This window comes from Geotrypetes seraphini, chromosome 8, assembly GCF_902459505.1.
Source record: "Geotrypetes seraphini chromosome 8, aGeoSer1.1, whole genome shotgun sequence".
Lineage (NCBI taxonomy): Eukaryota > Metazoa > Chordata > Amphibia > Gymnophiona > Dermophiidae > Geotrypetes > Geotrypetes seraphini.
The window spans coordinates 180,570,433-180,586,544 of record NC_047091.1 but is presented as its reverse complement, the minus strand read 5'-3'; positions in this window follow the sequence as shown (position 1 = coordinate 180,586,544).

Below are 16,112 nucleotides of genomic sequence, written 5' to 3'. Positions count from 1 at the left end.
TTTCCGTAGCATTGTAAATGGTTATTTTCAGCTCGCAGCAGTGTATGAAAACTCAGGCAATGCCATTTTAGTGCCAAGGGTGGTGTGAGTAGCCTTTTGTAGGAATATTATCTCTGTCCATGTGTTTTACAGTCTGCAAAAGTATGTCTGACATTCAGATGTGGGACAGAGACTGAGGATGGTCAAAGACTATAAGATACCAAGAACTGAAAATGGCTATTTTTCTAGTAGTAGGAATTGTTACTCTTTACGTAATGTTTAATTTTGCATATTTTTAAAAAATTAAAACCTACTTTGAAGTAGCCTGCCTATTTCTAAAAAGGAAATCCACACTGGAATCGCATAACAATGTATCCTGTACTTTCAGCTTGGACTCGACTAAATCCTCTGCAGGCTGGGATTTTGTTAATTGGACCAGAGTTCAAATTACCCAGCCCTGTAGCACCCGAGTCACTTTCTTTCATGTGTCGCCTATGGCAAAAGAGCCTTCATGAACCACATGGCAACAGACGACAAATCCTTTTCCTCTAAAGGTCGAAAAGATGGTTAGTATATGTGCGCTCCATTCCCGGTTCACACCTAGCTCCCAGGAATCTCCAGCGCTGAGAACAGACTTTGGATACCGTTATATGACAACACAACTCTGTAACTGTTGTAGCACAATACAAATGATGATGATAAAAAACTGTAAATGTTTTCTATGGAAGCAAAAGTTTTTAATAAAAAAAATTTACAAATTAAAAAAAAGAAAGCTGTCTTAGAGACATTTGGAGCATTGAGATTAAGCATCAAATTAATGCATCTCAATGTCCACGACTTTGGTCTTGGAGGATAAGATGTACAGTATCAGCATCTATGAGACAAACATGTTTTTTTCTTTTGCATAGAGCTTTTTGGACCCCTGTTTGTTTACAAAAATTAGATAGCTCTAAGTCTAATAAATGTTGGCACTGTCATCTTGAGGCTGGGACATTAGATCATCTTTTATTCTATTGTCCATATATATTATTATTTTGGAAATCAATTTGGCCTCAAATAAATAGGATGATGGACAATCCAGTAGCCTTGACTTACGATACTATTTTATTTGGTACAACAATGAGAGCAAAAAGTCAAATTTCGTCACATAATAATAAACTTTTATTCATATTAACTGGAGTAGCAATTCAACAAATAACATGTAACTGGAAAAATTATGACAGACTAAGTTATAACTTTTGGTGGAATTCGGTATGCCATATATATAAAATGGAGCGCACAATAGCAACACAGAAAGGTTATTTTGGTAAATTTCTGAAGATTTGGAGACCATTAGCAGATTTTTGTAATGATTAATAACATTTTCCCATAAGAGATTTGGTAAGTGGGGATGTGGGTGGGTATTATTTCATTTACCTTACAATATGTATAAATTAATTAATGTATTTTTAAGTATTAGGTTAGAGTTTCTGAAATACGAAGGGAGGGCTTGGGGGGGGGTTATTTTATATATATTTGTCATACATATTAAATGATTTATATATTATCTAAAACATTATAAAAATATGAATATGAATATAAATATGATATATTGTACTTAAAGTATTCATGAAGGAAAATCAAGTGTGTGTTTATAAGATTATATGTATTTTTCTGATACACTTGTTGTAATATGAAAAAATGAATGAAATTTAAATGAAAATGAGAAAGCTGTCAAATCAGATTTTCAGAAAATAGCAACAGGTGCTTTTTGTCTTTTTTTGTTTGTTTTATTCATAATATTTTATGTTCTAATGATTTTTTATTATTTTATTGTATTTTATTTTATTGTACAAAGTGAAAACAATCTTTTTTTGCCCAAATTGTAGCCATACTCTTGAAAACAGAGCAAGTTCCTTGCATGCTGTATTTGTGCTTTTTTCTAATATGTATTTTGTCTATAAACTACAGTACCAATAAAATATTTTATGCATGTGATACCTGAATGAGCGTCTACTAAAGTCACCACTGTGGTGTCCTGATGTTTTAACCTATTCTTACCAGTAGGAATCAACATTTAGCTAATAATGCCTTAGGAATGATGCTATCATAGGACTTGGAAAAACCTGACTATATAATGGTAGTGTCTTTCAGATTTTTCCCTGACAGGAGGCAGAAGCTGGGAACTAATGTTGCATCTGTGCATATCGCATCCTCAGCTTCCCCTGAGCTTTTCTATGCATAAAAGAAAACCTCCCAACCTATCTCAGCCAGCCAGTAAAAAGTACTATGGAAATTATTTTGATATCATCATTCAACCAGCTCTTAAGGTTGTAAAATCTGTAGTCTAGATAGGATACGAAGGCCATTTCATAAATAAAGCACACAATTTTTTTTTTTTTTTTAAGTTTACATGTTTTATTTTTTTTTTCCAAGCAGTGGCGTACCGAGGGGGGCGGTCCGCCCAGGGTGCACGGCCCAAGGGAGTGCACAGCTGGCCACTCACCGGGGAATAGGCTGCCACCGGGGAAAGGCTGCCATTGCCGTCATCAGATAGAAGCCGGCGCCAAGTTCTCCCTCCCTGTTTTTCTTCCCCGCGAGCCGACCAACTCTAGCCGTCCGATATCTTTCAAAGATTTGTTATGTTTTTTTTATTTTTTATTTGTAATTTTTATTTTTTATTTTTTTTTTTTTATTTCTTCCCCTCCTTCCCCTTTTTTTTTTTTTTTTTCCCCCCCTTATTCCACCCTTTTTCCTCCATTCCCTTTTCTTCTTCCACCCTCACTCCCCTCCCCACTTATCCTTAAATTATAAAACATCTATAGATTCAGAATCTTTCCCTCACATGCCCAAGAAACTCATTTTCTTATACCAATATCTTTTAATATTAAATTGAATTTACTATAAATAAATAAATCAATATTATTGTATTCCTGTGAAAAGAAATTACATGTTAATAAATTATTCAATTTTCTAATTGCATACCCCCTTTAATTAATCTAAAATCACCTTCTTAACCTTAAACATTAAAGTGATATTAAAATATATCATTATATATCATATATCATAAATAAACAATTTCATCAATCTTCCGTTTTGTGTAGAAAAACTCTCCAAGCATATTCAGCTTCTCCCCATCTCTTCAATTCTTCATGTCTTTATATCAGCTGCTTGTTTTAACTAATTCATCACTATTATGCATCTATTTTTATCGTTCATTCCCTTTTTTTTTCATAAAATCCCTAAACAGTTTCAGTTCCTTTAATATATTATAGTCATATTAAAAGTCTGAATAAATCCAACCACACTTTCCAGTTTCATTATATTTAAATTGTCATCTATGTTTCTACAGAGTCATTCATACACTGAAGAGTCAATCCAAAAGAAATCTGATGTTCTTTGCTTTACAGTCAATTCATAGTGAAATTATTCTTAAATCCTGTTTAGATACTGCTTTATCCTTTACATCTCATACTTTCCTTGATCTTTCTTTCACTTCTTTCAAGTCACTTCTTCTTCCAAACAACTTGCATTTTTTTAATAATAAGTTTATATTCTCTTTAAAATTTAGGATTTATCTGCAATCAGGCTTTTGTCTCCTTCATATTTCCAAATTCTTTTCCTTTTTTAGCGCAGTTTAAGTAATCATCCAATACAATTCTTTTTCTGTTTAAACCACCTCTTTTCCTGTAAAGTGTCCTATGCACTTAAGGAAATCTCCATCATCTACCGCCCTTTCCTTAATCTTTGAAATCATGAGTGTTTCCATTAATATAAAGTGCTCTTTGACCTCAGCTAGACTATATTCAATTCTAAAGTGTCAAGAATGTTATAAAGCTGACATCAATATATTCCAGCACTTCAAAAAGAGTCTATAGCAGGATCCTATAAATTGCTGTTTATTGCCTGGAACATCAATATCAGATAAAGGGCTGGAAATGTTACTTAAAATTGCCCTAACTTCTGTAGGGAGCCTAATTTCAACAATTAGAGCCAGTCATTCTTAGTTTATATTTAACTTTTAATATCCACCTCAATCAGAGACATCAGAATGTTCATTCACATTAATATCCCTGAGATTCATAGCATGTGGAATGATGTCATCATAGAATCCTTGCATCCACATCCTTCCATTCAGTTCCATCAGTAATTCAAATCTGTTCCATTTTTAACTGTAACTCCCAAAGTCCAATTCTCCATAGAATATTCTATATCAGAAACCAATCAAAACAAATAAAAAATCAAATGAAGAGAGAAAAAAAAAAAAAAAAAAACATCTCAGAATCAAAGTATTTCTTACTCCAATCCTTCTGTTAAATTCTAGTCTCAGTTTATGTATTCATAGGCTGTTCACATTGCTCTAAGAATTCTTTTAATTTCAAAGGATCATCAAAGTTTGAAGTTTTATTTGCAAAAGTGACCCTCATAATAGCTGGGTACATTAAACCGTACCTTGCTCCAATCGCTCTAAGCTGTGGTCTCAATTCAAGCAATTTTTTCCTTTTTTGAGCTGTTGCTTTTGCAAAATCTGGCACTATATATATTTTAGAATCCTGGCACTTCAAGGTCTTATTTTCTTTTGCCAATCTTATAATTTCCTCCACATGTTGATAACGGAGCAGCTTACAAATTAAAGGACGCGGACCCTTTTGATTATCATATCTTTTAGTCGGGACCCTGTGCGCCCTCTCTATTTCCAGAGGAAATTTAACTGTCAGAGGTAGAATTTTTGGTAAAAATTGCTCAAGAAAGGCAATAGGATTATTTTTTTCTACCCCTTCCGGGATCCCAATCAGCCTTAAATTATTTCTTCTTTCGCGATTGGAAACGTCCTCAAGATCCCTCTTTAATATTTCTATTTCTTTACAGTCTCTCTTGCATTGAGCTATTTCTTTTTCTGTTTTTTCCACTCTCTTATCTAATTGCTCCACTTTAACATCCACCATCTTCAAACTTAATTTAAGCCCTGCCAGCTCTTCTTTAACTTCCTGTATATTCTTTGCATTTTGTAAAACTATTTCCTTTATCTGCCGCAGTTCCTTAACAATGTCAATATCTTCTGTCTCATCCGTTGGCAATGGAACTTTAGAGGGGGCTATCGGCTCTATTTTTGATCTTTTATTACTTCCTCCTACTGAGTTAGCTTTTGTCAGCTTACCCGATGCCATTATGCTGTTGATCCTCGTCTTTTTAATGAATTTCAAATGTTTTTCTGTAGCTATATTTTATTTATTTGAGCCTTTTTTACAGAGCAGTTCAGTCACCCGACCATTCTCCTTCGTCTCCAAGCCACGCCCCCTACCGCCGGCCTGTTTTCGATGGCCAGTGGCATCCTTTCCCCGGCGGTGGTGGCAGCAGTATGTTTCCCAATGGCGGTGGCATGGGGGAGGGCAGGGAGAAAGAAAGAAAGGGGAGGGAGACAGGGATCCGGAAAGAAAGAAAGGGGGCAGGGTGAAAGAAAGAAAAAAATGGGGCATGGGGAGAAAGACAGACATACAGAAAGAAAGGGGGCATGGAGAGAGAAAGAAGGGGGCAGGGTGAAAGAAAGAAAGAAATGAGGCACGGAGAGTGAGAGAAAGACAGACATACAGAAAGAAAGGGGGCAGGATGAAACAAAGAAAAAGTTGGGGGAGGGAATGAGGTCTGGAGGAGAGGAAGCATACAAGAGGCTGAAAGAAGGGAAAAAATATTGGATGCACAGTCAGAAGAATAAAGTGCAACCAGAGATTGATGAAATTACCAAACAAAGGTAGGAAAATGATTTTATTTTCAATTTAGTGAACAAAATGTGTCCGTTTTGAGAATTTATATATGCTGTCTATATTTTGCACTATGGGCCCTTTTACTAAACTGCAGTAGCAGTTTTTAGCGCAGGGATCCTCTGAGCGTCAAGAGCAGCGTGGGGCATTCAGCGCAGCTCCCTTTGCTAAAGAACACTTGCGGTTTAGTAAAAAGGGAGGGGGTATATTTGTCTATTTTTGTATAGTTGTTACTGAGGTGACATTGCATAAAGTCATCTGCCTTGACTCTTTGAAAACATGAGAAGCTGGAGAAGGAATAATGCAGAAAAGAATGGGAAAAGACTAGGGAGGTATGTTTAGGTTGTGGAAAGCTGGCTAAGTAGACAGAATGGGGAGGAGGAGAAGGGATAAAATGTCACTACAGAGGCTGGATTGAGACATCTGGGTTTTACTTTCATTGAAAGGGAAGTAAAACCCGGATGTCTCAATCCGTCCTCCTTTTTCTGGAGCCATATGGTAACCCTACTACAGATAAAAAAGATGAAGCATAAGATCAAGATCAGACATACAAGGCTAGCTTGAGGGGCTGTGGTACCCTGAGCCAACGTTTGCATTGATGGCCTCCCCCTCCAGAAATTGGTATTTTTCTTTTCCCTTCCAAGATTTTTTTTTTTATCACACCCCCTCTCTCTCAAGTCTCCCTTTTCTGATGGACCAGGTGAGGCACTGGCTCAGGGCACTGATGATGACAAACCGTGCCAAAATCCCAGTTCGGCATTAATCCCTCTAGAACAGGGGTGCCCACACTTTTTGGGCTTGCAAGCTACTTTTAAAATGACTAAGTCAAAATGATCTACCAACAAAATTTTTTAAAAAACTCAAAGCACACTATACACAGAGAAAATGTTAATTATCATTTCTTTAGCACTCTCCAGACCAGTAGAGGTTAATCTTTACGAATGGGTATATATCCAATCATGACCAGCAGGTGGAGACTGAAAACAAAACTGTGGGACAGTATATAATATACTCCCTTCTCTATTTACATCAGTCTTCTTTCAGTCTCCAGCAGGTGTTGAGTGATCTGTACCCATCTCCCTTGGTAGGGCTGTTGGAATTTGTTTAGGGGGTTTCTAGTCCCTGTTTTTGGCCGGACAGAGCTTGGGCGGGCCCTGTTTGGGGGTCTGTCTGACCTCGGGGGTGTCAAACCCGGCGGGTCTCAAGAGGGGTCCCTTCCTCCACCTCCCCACATTTTTTTAGAGGAGCCTCAGCAGTAAGCCTTGCCCCCTAAATCAAGCAAGGCATATTGCTTCGAGAGCCTGTGGAGTCTGTTCTGTAAAAAAAAATCCTGAGGTAGTGCCGGTCTGAAGGGTTGCTTCCCTGTCAGGTTACTGTTTTTTACTGTATTTTTTCTTCTAACCGGCACTTTGTTTCTAGCTAGGTCGCGTATGGAGCAATTGTGCCCTTCTCCGGGGGAGTGGGACACAATTAGGTCCAGCCGCGAGGCACTCGCGGCCGGACTGAAATCGGCAGTTTGGCCCGGTGAGGTGGTGGAGCTCCGTCGGCAGCGGCTGCAGGCGCCCAGAGCTCCCCGCCGATGGTGCCTCGCGAGTCGGCTGGGAGCAGTGGGGAAGCCCGGTCTTCCCCAACCGCCCACGGAGGGATTCCCCGAAGGATTCCCTCTCAGCTGATTTTTTGACAGCTGATGCCGACTTGCCTGTTTTAGCGGCTGGGACTGTTCAGGCTTCTCAGCCGCTACAGGCCATGGAGGGAGCATTTTTGGCGGGAACTTCGCCATTTTCTCTGTCTGGCCCCTCCATTTTGTCTGCAACCTCAGGTGACCTTTCCCCTGTATTGCAAACACAGGGGCAGGTTTCAGCAGGGACTCCTGCTGGGGCAGGGAGTCCCTGGGGACCTCCAGGGGTTTTTTGTCCCCAATTTAATTTCTTTCTTTGTGCAGACAATTGGGGGTCCCACGTGCACATGGGGGGTTTCGGGGGTGGTTTCCCTCCGCGCCCCCTATGGCTTTGCCTCCCTCTTTTCGTTTGGCGTCCCCTCTTCCTCCTCCCTCATCCAAGCGCCCGTGGGGGGGCTTGGATTGCGAATTGGTGGTCGGAGGAGCGTGTTGGCATGGTTGAGGACCTGGCTGCTTTGGCGGGCTTCCAGGATCCTCTAGAGGGGACGCCCGCTGGCAGCGGGGCGGCGGGTTTCCCGTCTTCCAGAGCAGATGCGTTCGTGGTGCGCTTTTTATTCAGAGGGATGAGCTTTTAGACCTGATGTAGCAGGTCTCCTTGGTGCTGCATTTTTGAAGTTGCGCCACCTGAGACCCCGCGTATGGGGGCCCCTCTGCTTTAGGGGGTCTGTCCTGTTTCCCGCTTTTTTCCTGTGCGTCAGGATTTTCGGGATTTTGTGTTGGCGCAGTGGCCTACGGGCACCGTTTCGTTTGGTGTGCGCCTTGGCTCATGGGTATCCCATCCCGGAGGGGGATAGGGCTACCTTAATTTTGCCAATGGGGGACGCGGTGGTCTCGGCACTTCCTAAGCGGCATACCGTGCCTGTTATGGACTGTTCTGCTCTTAGGGTCTCTGAGGAGCGTACGTTAGAGACACTTCTTAAGTATAATTTTGATGTCTCTGCCTTGGGGGTCCAGGCGGCTATTTGTGTGGGGCTGGTGGCTCGCACCGTGTTTCGGTGGTCTGAGCATGTCCTGGATCGTGAGTCTGATGGCTGGTCCTTAGTGGATCAGGAGGTGGTGAAGTTTGAGATGACTGCCTCGTTCCTCTCGGTTGTTCTTTGTGACTTGGTGCTGCTAAGTCTGGGACTTTTGGTGGCCGCACGCTGTACCTTGTGGCTTCGCGCTTGGTCGGCGGTTGCCGCGTCCAAACCTGAACTTCCCAAAATTTCCCTTTCGGGGGTTGTTTTTTGTTTAGAGAGGACTTAGATCCGGTGGTTCAGACTCTGACGGACTCTGAGGTGCCCCGTCTGCCTGATGACCGTGCCCACCCGGCATCTCGGGTTGGCATTGCCCGGGGGCGTCTGCGGGAATTTTGCAAGTTTCGCCTGGGGCATGGGACTGCTTCTTTCCAGGCTTCCGGTTTTTCCCCGGGGTCGGTTGGCTTAGCGCATGCAGTCTTTTCAGGGGGCCCGTCGGGGGGCTGGGAGTTCCCCCCCGGTGCCCCTGCTGCCCGTCCTGCGCGATGTCTCTTTGCCGGCGCCCCCTTTGGTTCCCGTGGGTGCCCGGCTTCGCAACTTGTTTCCCAAGTGGGCCAAGATCACGTCCGATCAGTGGGTCCTGGTGGTGGTGCGGGACGGTTATGTACTTGAATTTTGCCCGCTCTCTGCCGGATCATATCTAGCCTCTCCATGTCAGGTGGCATGGGAGACGCTAGCCTTTCGCCAGACCCTTCAGCGCTTGCTAGATCTCAAAGCAGTTGTCCAGTGTCCCCTCAGGAGTGCGGTATCGGCTGGTACGCCATTTCCTTTATGGGGCCCTAAAGGGAGGGGACCTTTCGGCCCATCCTTGGTTTAAACTGAGGTCAACAGGACTCTCAGAATTCCCTTTTATTCGCATGGACACTCTGCAGTCTGTCCTTCTGGCGGTTCAGCCGGGGGAGTTCCTGACTTCTCTCGCTCTGGCAGAGGCCTACTTGCCTGTTTCCATTCGGGCCTCTCCTCAGCTCTTTCTTTGCTTTGCGATATTGGGTCTGCACTATCAGTTCTGTGTGCTTCCCTTGGGCCTGGCCACGACTCCCCGGACGTTCACCAAGTTGATGGTGGTCGTCACGGCGGCATTGCAGTCAGAGGGCATTCTGGTGCACCCCTTCTGGGATGACTGGTTGTTTCAGGCGAAGTCATTGCAGGAGAGCGCCCGAGTTACGGCTTGGGTGGTTGAGTTTCTCCGGTCACTGGGCTGGGTGGTCAACCTTTCCAAGAGTCGGTTGGTCCCCGCTCAGCATCTGGAGTACCTTGGGGTTCTGTTCGACACCTCCTTGGGGAAGGTCTTCCTTCCAGAGGCCCGGGTAAGCAAATTGCAATCTCAGATTCGCCTTCTTTTGGCGTCCCGGTGTCCTCGGGCGCAGGATTTCCTCCAAGTCTTGGGGTCGATGGCAGCGTTCCTGGATGTTGTGAGGTGGGCGTGGGCCCACATGTGTCTCTTCAGTATGCTCTGCTCCATAGATGGTCACTCCAGAGGCTCAGTTTGGAGGTCCCTGTCCCTCTGTGAGGCTTGGCGCGCTGCAGTCTTCTTTGGTGGCTCCAGACCTTTCATCTGGTCCAGAGGATTAGTCTGGATCTATCGCTTCTCACGGTGCTTCTCACGGATTCCAGTCTCCTCGGTTGGGGGGGCTCAGTGTCTAGTCACTCAGCTCAGGGCACCAGGTCCATGGAGGAGGCGTCCTGGTCGATCAACATTTTGGAGACCAGAGCCGTCCCTCTGGCGCAGTTAGCCTTCCGCTCCCTCTTGATGGGCAAGTCGGTCAGAGTCCGGTCTGACAATGCCACAGCGGTGGCTTATGTCAATCGTTGAGGCACCAAGAGCGCTCAGGTGGCGGAGGAGGCGGCTCGGCTCATGCTTTGGGGTGGAGTCATGCCTTCTGGACCTCTCGGCCTCTCACATGGCCGGGGTGGAGAATGTTCAGGCGAACTTCCTCAGTCACATCTTAGATCACAGAGAGTGGTGTCTCAGCCCTGTGGCTCTTCAGTTGATAATGCAGGCTTGGGGTCAGTCCCTGATGGACCTGACGGCCACGAGTGGCAATGCCGAGGTGTTCCGCTTCTTCAGTCGTCGCAGGGATGGACTGGCCGAGGGTCTGGATGCTCTGGTTCAACCATGGCCAACAGAGGGGCTGTTGTGCATGTTCCCTCCGTGGCCATTAGTGGGCAGAGTTCTTCTCCGCATTGTTCGCCATCCGGGTCTGGTGGTTCTGGTGGCTCCAGATTGGCCTCGACATCCGTGATACGCAGATCTGGTGACACTCTGGTGGCGGATCCTCTTCTTCTGCCTCCCTTGGACGACCTTCTGACGCAGGGTCCCATTCCCATGTTCGACCCGTCTCCCTTCTGTCTTACGGCTTGGCTTTTGAAAAGGGTCGCCTTGGTAAGAAGGGGTATTTGGATAGGGTGATTTCTACACTCTTGGGGTCCTGGAGGCTTTCTATCTCTCAGGCTTCTGTGTGGATTTGGCACTTCTTTGAGGGGTGGTGCCAGGGGCGGGGAGTGGTCTCTCTTCGCGTTTCTGTGCCTAACATCCTAGAGTTCTTGCAAGATGGCCTGGATAGAGGCCTGGCTTCGGCTTCTCTCCGGGTTCAGCTTGTGGCCTTGTCAGCCTTTCGGGGGTTTGTGACGGGTCAGCGTTTGACAGCCATTCCTGATGTGATTCGCTTTTTGCGGGCGGCCAAGGTGCTCAGGCCTCCCGTGCGGTCCTCTGTTCCCTCTTGGAATCTCAGTCTGGTTCTCTCTATTCTGATGCACCCGCCCTTCGAACCGTTGGGCGGCTGCTCTTTGAAGGACCTTACTCTGAAGACGGTCTTTTTGGTGGACATTTCTTCCGCTAGGCGTGTTTCTGAGCTACAGGTTTTCTCTTGTAGGGCTCCCTTCTTGGAGTTTTCTAGGGAACAGGTTGTCTTGAGGCCTGTTCCTTCTTTTTCTGCCGAAAGTAGTTTTTCCTTTTCATGTCAATCAATCTGTGGTCCTCCCGGTCTTGGGTAGTTGGGAGGGCTCTTCTGAGCAAAGACAGCTGCGCGAGTTGGATGTTGGTCGGGTCCTTCGCTGTTATGTGCAGCGGACCCAGGAGATCAGGAAATAAAATCATCTCTCTGTCCTTCTGACTGGTCCTCTTAGGGGGGCTCGCGCTTCTAAGGCTATTATTGCATGCTAGATCAAGGAGACTATTGCTTCCGCTTCTCTTCTGGGGCAGCAGCCCGTTCCGGAGTTTCTCAAAACTCATTCTACTCGGGGTCAGGCGGCTTCTTGGGCTGAGTCGTCGCTCGTGCCTCCAGTGGACATTTGTAAGGCTGCGGTTTGGTCTTCCTTGTATTCCTTTGTCAGACTCTTTCGGTGTGTGTGTTCTGGTGTCAGCCCTTCGGGGGTCCCGCCCGTGTGAGGGACTGCTTTGGTACGTCCCATTCGTAAAGATTAACCTCTACTGGTCTGGAGAGTGCTAAAGAAGGAGAAATTAGGTTCTTACCTGCTAATTTACTTTCTTTTAGCTTCTCCAGACCAGTAGAGGTCCCCACCCTGTCTGTTGTTGTTGTTGTTGGGGCTGTTTCGCGGGCAGTTTTTGTTTTTTGCTGCGGGTTCTAGTATTTTTCTAGGGCCGGGGAGAATTAAAGAACAGCGGCTGTGGCTCGGCTGGCTTAGCTGGCGAGCTGTGGGGACATTTTCCTTCGGGTATTTCTCCTCTGCATTTTCCAACAGCATTTGGGTATGTTATTTGTTACTCCTGTTCGGAATATTGTTTATTTCTGTTTTCAGTTCTTAGTTCTGCTTGGCTATTCGGCAGACTGATGTAAATAGAGAAGGGAGTATATTATATACTGTCCCACAGTTTTGTTTTCAGTCTCCACCTGCTGGTCATGATTGAATATATACCCATTCGTAAAGATTAACCTCTACTGGTCTGGAGAAGCTTAAAGAAAGTAAATTAGCAGGTAAGAACCTAATTTCTCCTTATATTCCGGGTTTTTTTCAAAGAGGTTAAGGCAGATGACTCTATGCAATGTCACCTCAGTAACAACCATACAAAAATAGACAAATATACCCCCTCCCTTTTTACTAAACTGCGATAGTTTTTAGCGAAGGGTTTTGCGCTGAATGCCCCGCACTGCTCTTGACACTCATAGGCTCCCTGCGCTAAAAACCACTATTGCGGTTTAGTAAAAGGGGGCCATAGTGCAAAATATAGACAGCAGGTATAAATTCTCAAAACGGACACATTTTGATCACTAAATTGAAAATAAAATCATTTTTCCTACATTTGTTGTCTGGTGATTTCATGAGTCTCTGGTTGCACTTTCTTCTTCTGACTGTGCATCCAATATTTCTTCCCTTCTTTCAGCCACTGATATGCTTGATCTCATTCTCTCCCCCCAACTTTTTCTTCCTCTCTCCCTGCCCTTTCTTTCTCCCTACCTACCTTTCTTTTTTTTCTCTTCATGCCCCCTTTCTTTCTTTCTGTTTCCCTTCTGTCTCCCTGCCTGCCCCCTTTCTTTCTTTCTTCCTGCCCTCTCCCAAGCCACTGCTGCCGCCATCGGGGAACAGGCCCCCAAGCCACCGCCGCCCCAAGCTCTTCCTGCAGAAGCATTGGGCCGACCAGCATTCCTCTCCCTACGTCAATTCTGCTATCGGAGAGGAAGTTCCGGACCAGCCAAGCAAGATTGGCTGGCCTGGAACTTCCTCTCCGATGGCAGAATTGAGGTCGGGGAGAGGAAGGCTGATCGGCCCGGTAGATTGCGAAGGCAATGTGAGTCTATCATGGAGCCCAGGATGGGCTCCACGATCGACTCACTTTGCCTTCGCGGTCTACCGACACTGCCGGTTTGTTATAAGGCATTTCTTTCTGTCTCGCGGTTCGGGTGGAAGGGAGAGCTGGGAGGCGGGGGCATGCTGCTGCCGGCAACTAGGACTTATATTTGGAGGTAGGTCTTATTTTTGGGGAAACACGGTAGTAGCAAAGATTTTATATTGCTTCAAAGTGCAATTCAGTGTGAAAGAATTAACCACCTCCCCTCCTTTTACAAAACCATAGAACGGTTTTTAGCACCGGCTATCATGGTAACAGCTTTGATGCTTATAGGAATTCTTATGCGCGTCGGAGCTGTTACCTCCGCAGCTGGCGCTAAAAACTGCGCTACGGTTTTGTAAAAGAGGGTGTGTAAATATTTTGCATCTTTGAGTAATAATTCAAATTTCAATACAGAAAATAAGTTATTACTATAAGAATTTCTTACCATAAAAATTAGCAAAATTTTGCAGAGTTTCAAAATATTGTATAGGAATTTGTCTCTAATTGTACAATTTTCCAATGAGTACCAGATGGGTTAACTAGTGGTTATCTACTTGAACAGCCATCTAATCCAAACTACCACAACCAGACACAGGAGAACCCAGACACTATTCATATACCCTCCAATCAGAGACATCAAGTGGAAAAAACTGTACGATGGCCTTCTAGCCACACAGGCAGCAAAACTAGACCACCAACTCTCCAATCTACTAATCGCGACCCCAGACTACAAAACTTTCAGAAAAGAAACAAAAACCCTGCTATTCAAGAAATCCATGAAGCCTAACTAACACCGTATGAAACATTTCAATCTTCTGAAGCAACCCGCTCTTCTCTAGCACCTCTGGACAAGTCCAGAAATCCTTTTCTGCAATCCACCTTGAACTGCAAGGTAATAGCGGAATAAAAATCACTAATGTAATCTAATCTACCATCATTTTCTGTGGCACTAAGGACCCCTTTTACAAAGCTGTGATAGCAGTTTTTCTGTGGCAAATGCATCGAAGCCCAAGAGAATTGAATGAGCTTCAGACTCGGCATATACCATGGCAGAATCGCTACCACGGCTTTTTAAAAGGGGGCCCTTAGTTACAGGCCAAAGGCCTGGTTCATTATGTGTGTGCGGCACTGGGCAAAATATTAAGTCTATTATAAAGAACAAAATTACTGAACAATTATGTACATAGGAAGAGATTAATGGGAGAAAGCCAACATGGATTTAGCCAAGGGGTGTCTTGCTTCATCACTTTGCAGCAATTTTTGAAGGAGAGAATAAACATGGATGAGCTGGTTAATATGATGTATCTGGATTTATTTATTTTATTTTTTTTTTAAACCCCAACATTTCAAAAGTACCTTGTGAATGATTCTAAATCAAATTAAAAAGCCATGGGATAGGAGGCATGCACTGAAGGAACTAAGGCCAGTACTGGGCAGGCTTTCACGGCCTGTTTCCCGTATATGGACATTTCAGTCGAGGACGGGCTGGGAGCGCTTCGATGGTTAAGATGGGCTGGAGTGAGGTTTGACGGAGACTCCAGTACATAGAACCTAAGTACACAACTGGGAAGGGCTTTGGGTTTCTGGCCTAGAAATATCTAAGAAAATGGACCATTTAAATTAAATTAATTTATGGACCATGTATGGTTGGGCAGACTGGACAGACTCATCAAGCCCCGTGACCACTTCCCCATGATTCTCATCCACGTCAGAACCAACGACACCGCCAGGAGCACCCCGGAGAGCATACCTGAAGACTTCAGAGCCCTGGGTGAGAATCTGAGGAGGATGGATGCGCAGGTGGTCTTCTCGATCCTCCCAGTAAGGGGCAAGGGCAGTGCCAGGGAGGATTGCATCCAGAGCGCAAACGACTGGCTGCAGGGATGGTGCAAGGAGATTAACTTTGGGTTCTTACACCATGGAGAGGCATTGCAAGGACTACAGGGACCAGACGGGTTACACCTAATCAGAAGAGGGAAGAACGTCCTTGGACACCGTCTAGCCCGCCTACTACACAGGGCTTTAAACTAGGTAAGTTGGGGGAGGGTAAGGGCACAAACAACCTACCTGGCGAGCTAAGCTGCCAATACTTTTTTGAGACTAAGGTAAGTAAACACCGATCTGGGTCAGGGGAGAGTCAGGGGTTGGCTCACATAATTCTGGGTCACATTGTAATTCTGGGTCTAAGGGGAGTACACATTGTAATTCTGGTTCTAGGGGGAGTACACATTGTAATTCTGGGTCCAGCGAGAGAACACACATTGCAAATTGTACTAAAAAGTAGCCCAAGCGGGAATACCCCCACAGGGTACACACATTTCCGAGTTTGGGATAGGAACACACTGTAGTTCAGGGTCTGGGGAGTCCGGGATAGGTGCACGTTGTAACTCTGGGTCTAGGGAAATTAGAAAACATGCGAATAATGCTAAAGGTGTCCAAGTAGCTCAAGCGGGAACATCCCCACTGAGACGTAACAAACATACAACATGGAGGGCTATGTACGTAAACGCCCACAGTCTGGGAAACAAGATCCTGGAATTAGAAACAGAAATGAAGAATGCCGACTTGGATGTGGTGGCGATATCTGAGACCTGGCTCACGGACTCCCACAGGTGGGACATGGTCATACCAGGTTACAACTTGCTTCGCCGGGACAGGGAGGGCAAAATGGGAGGAGGTGTAGCATTATATACTAAAGATGACTTTAAGGTCACCAGAATCACAGATGTCCACTACACTGGGGAATCCCTTTGGGTAAATTTGGCCAGAGGGAAGGACAAATGCCTGTATCTTGGCGTAATATACAGACCCCCAAGACAACAGGATGACCTAGATATGGAATTAATCGAAGATATAGAGAATATCACCTTGCGTGGGGACATAGTATTGTTAGGTGACTTCAACATGCCTGA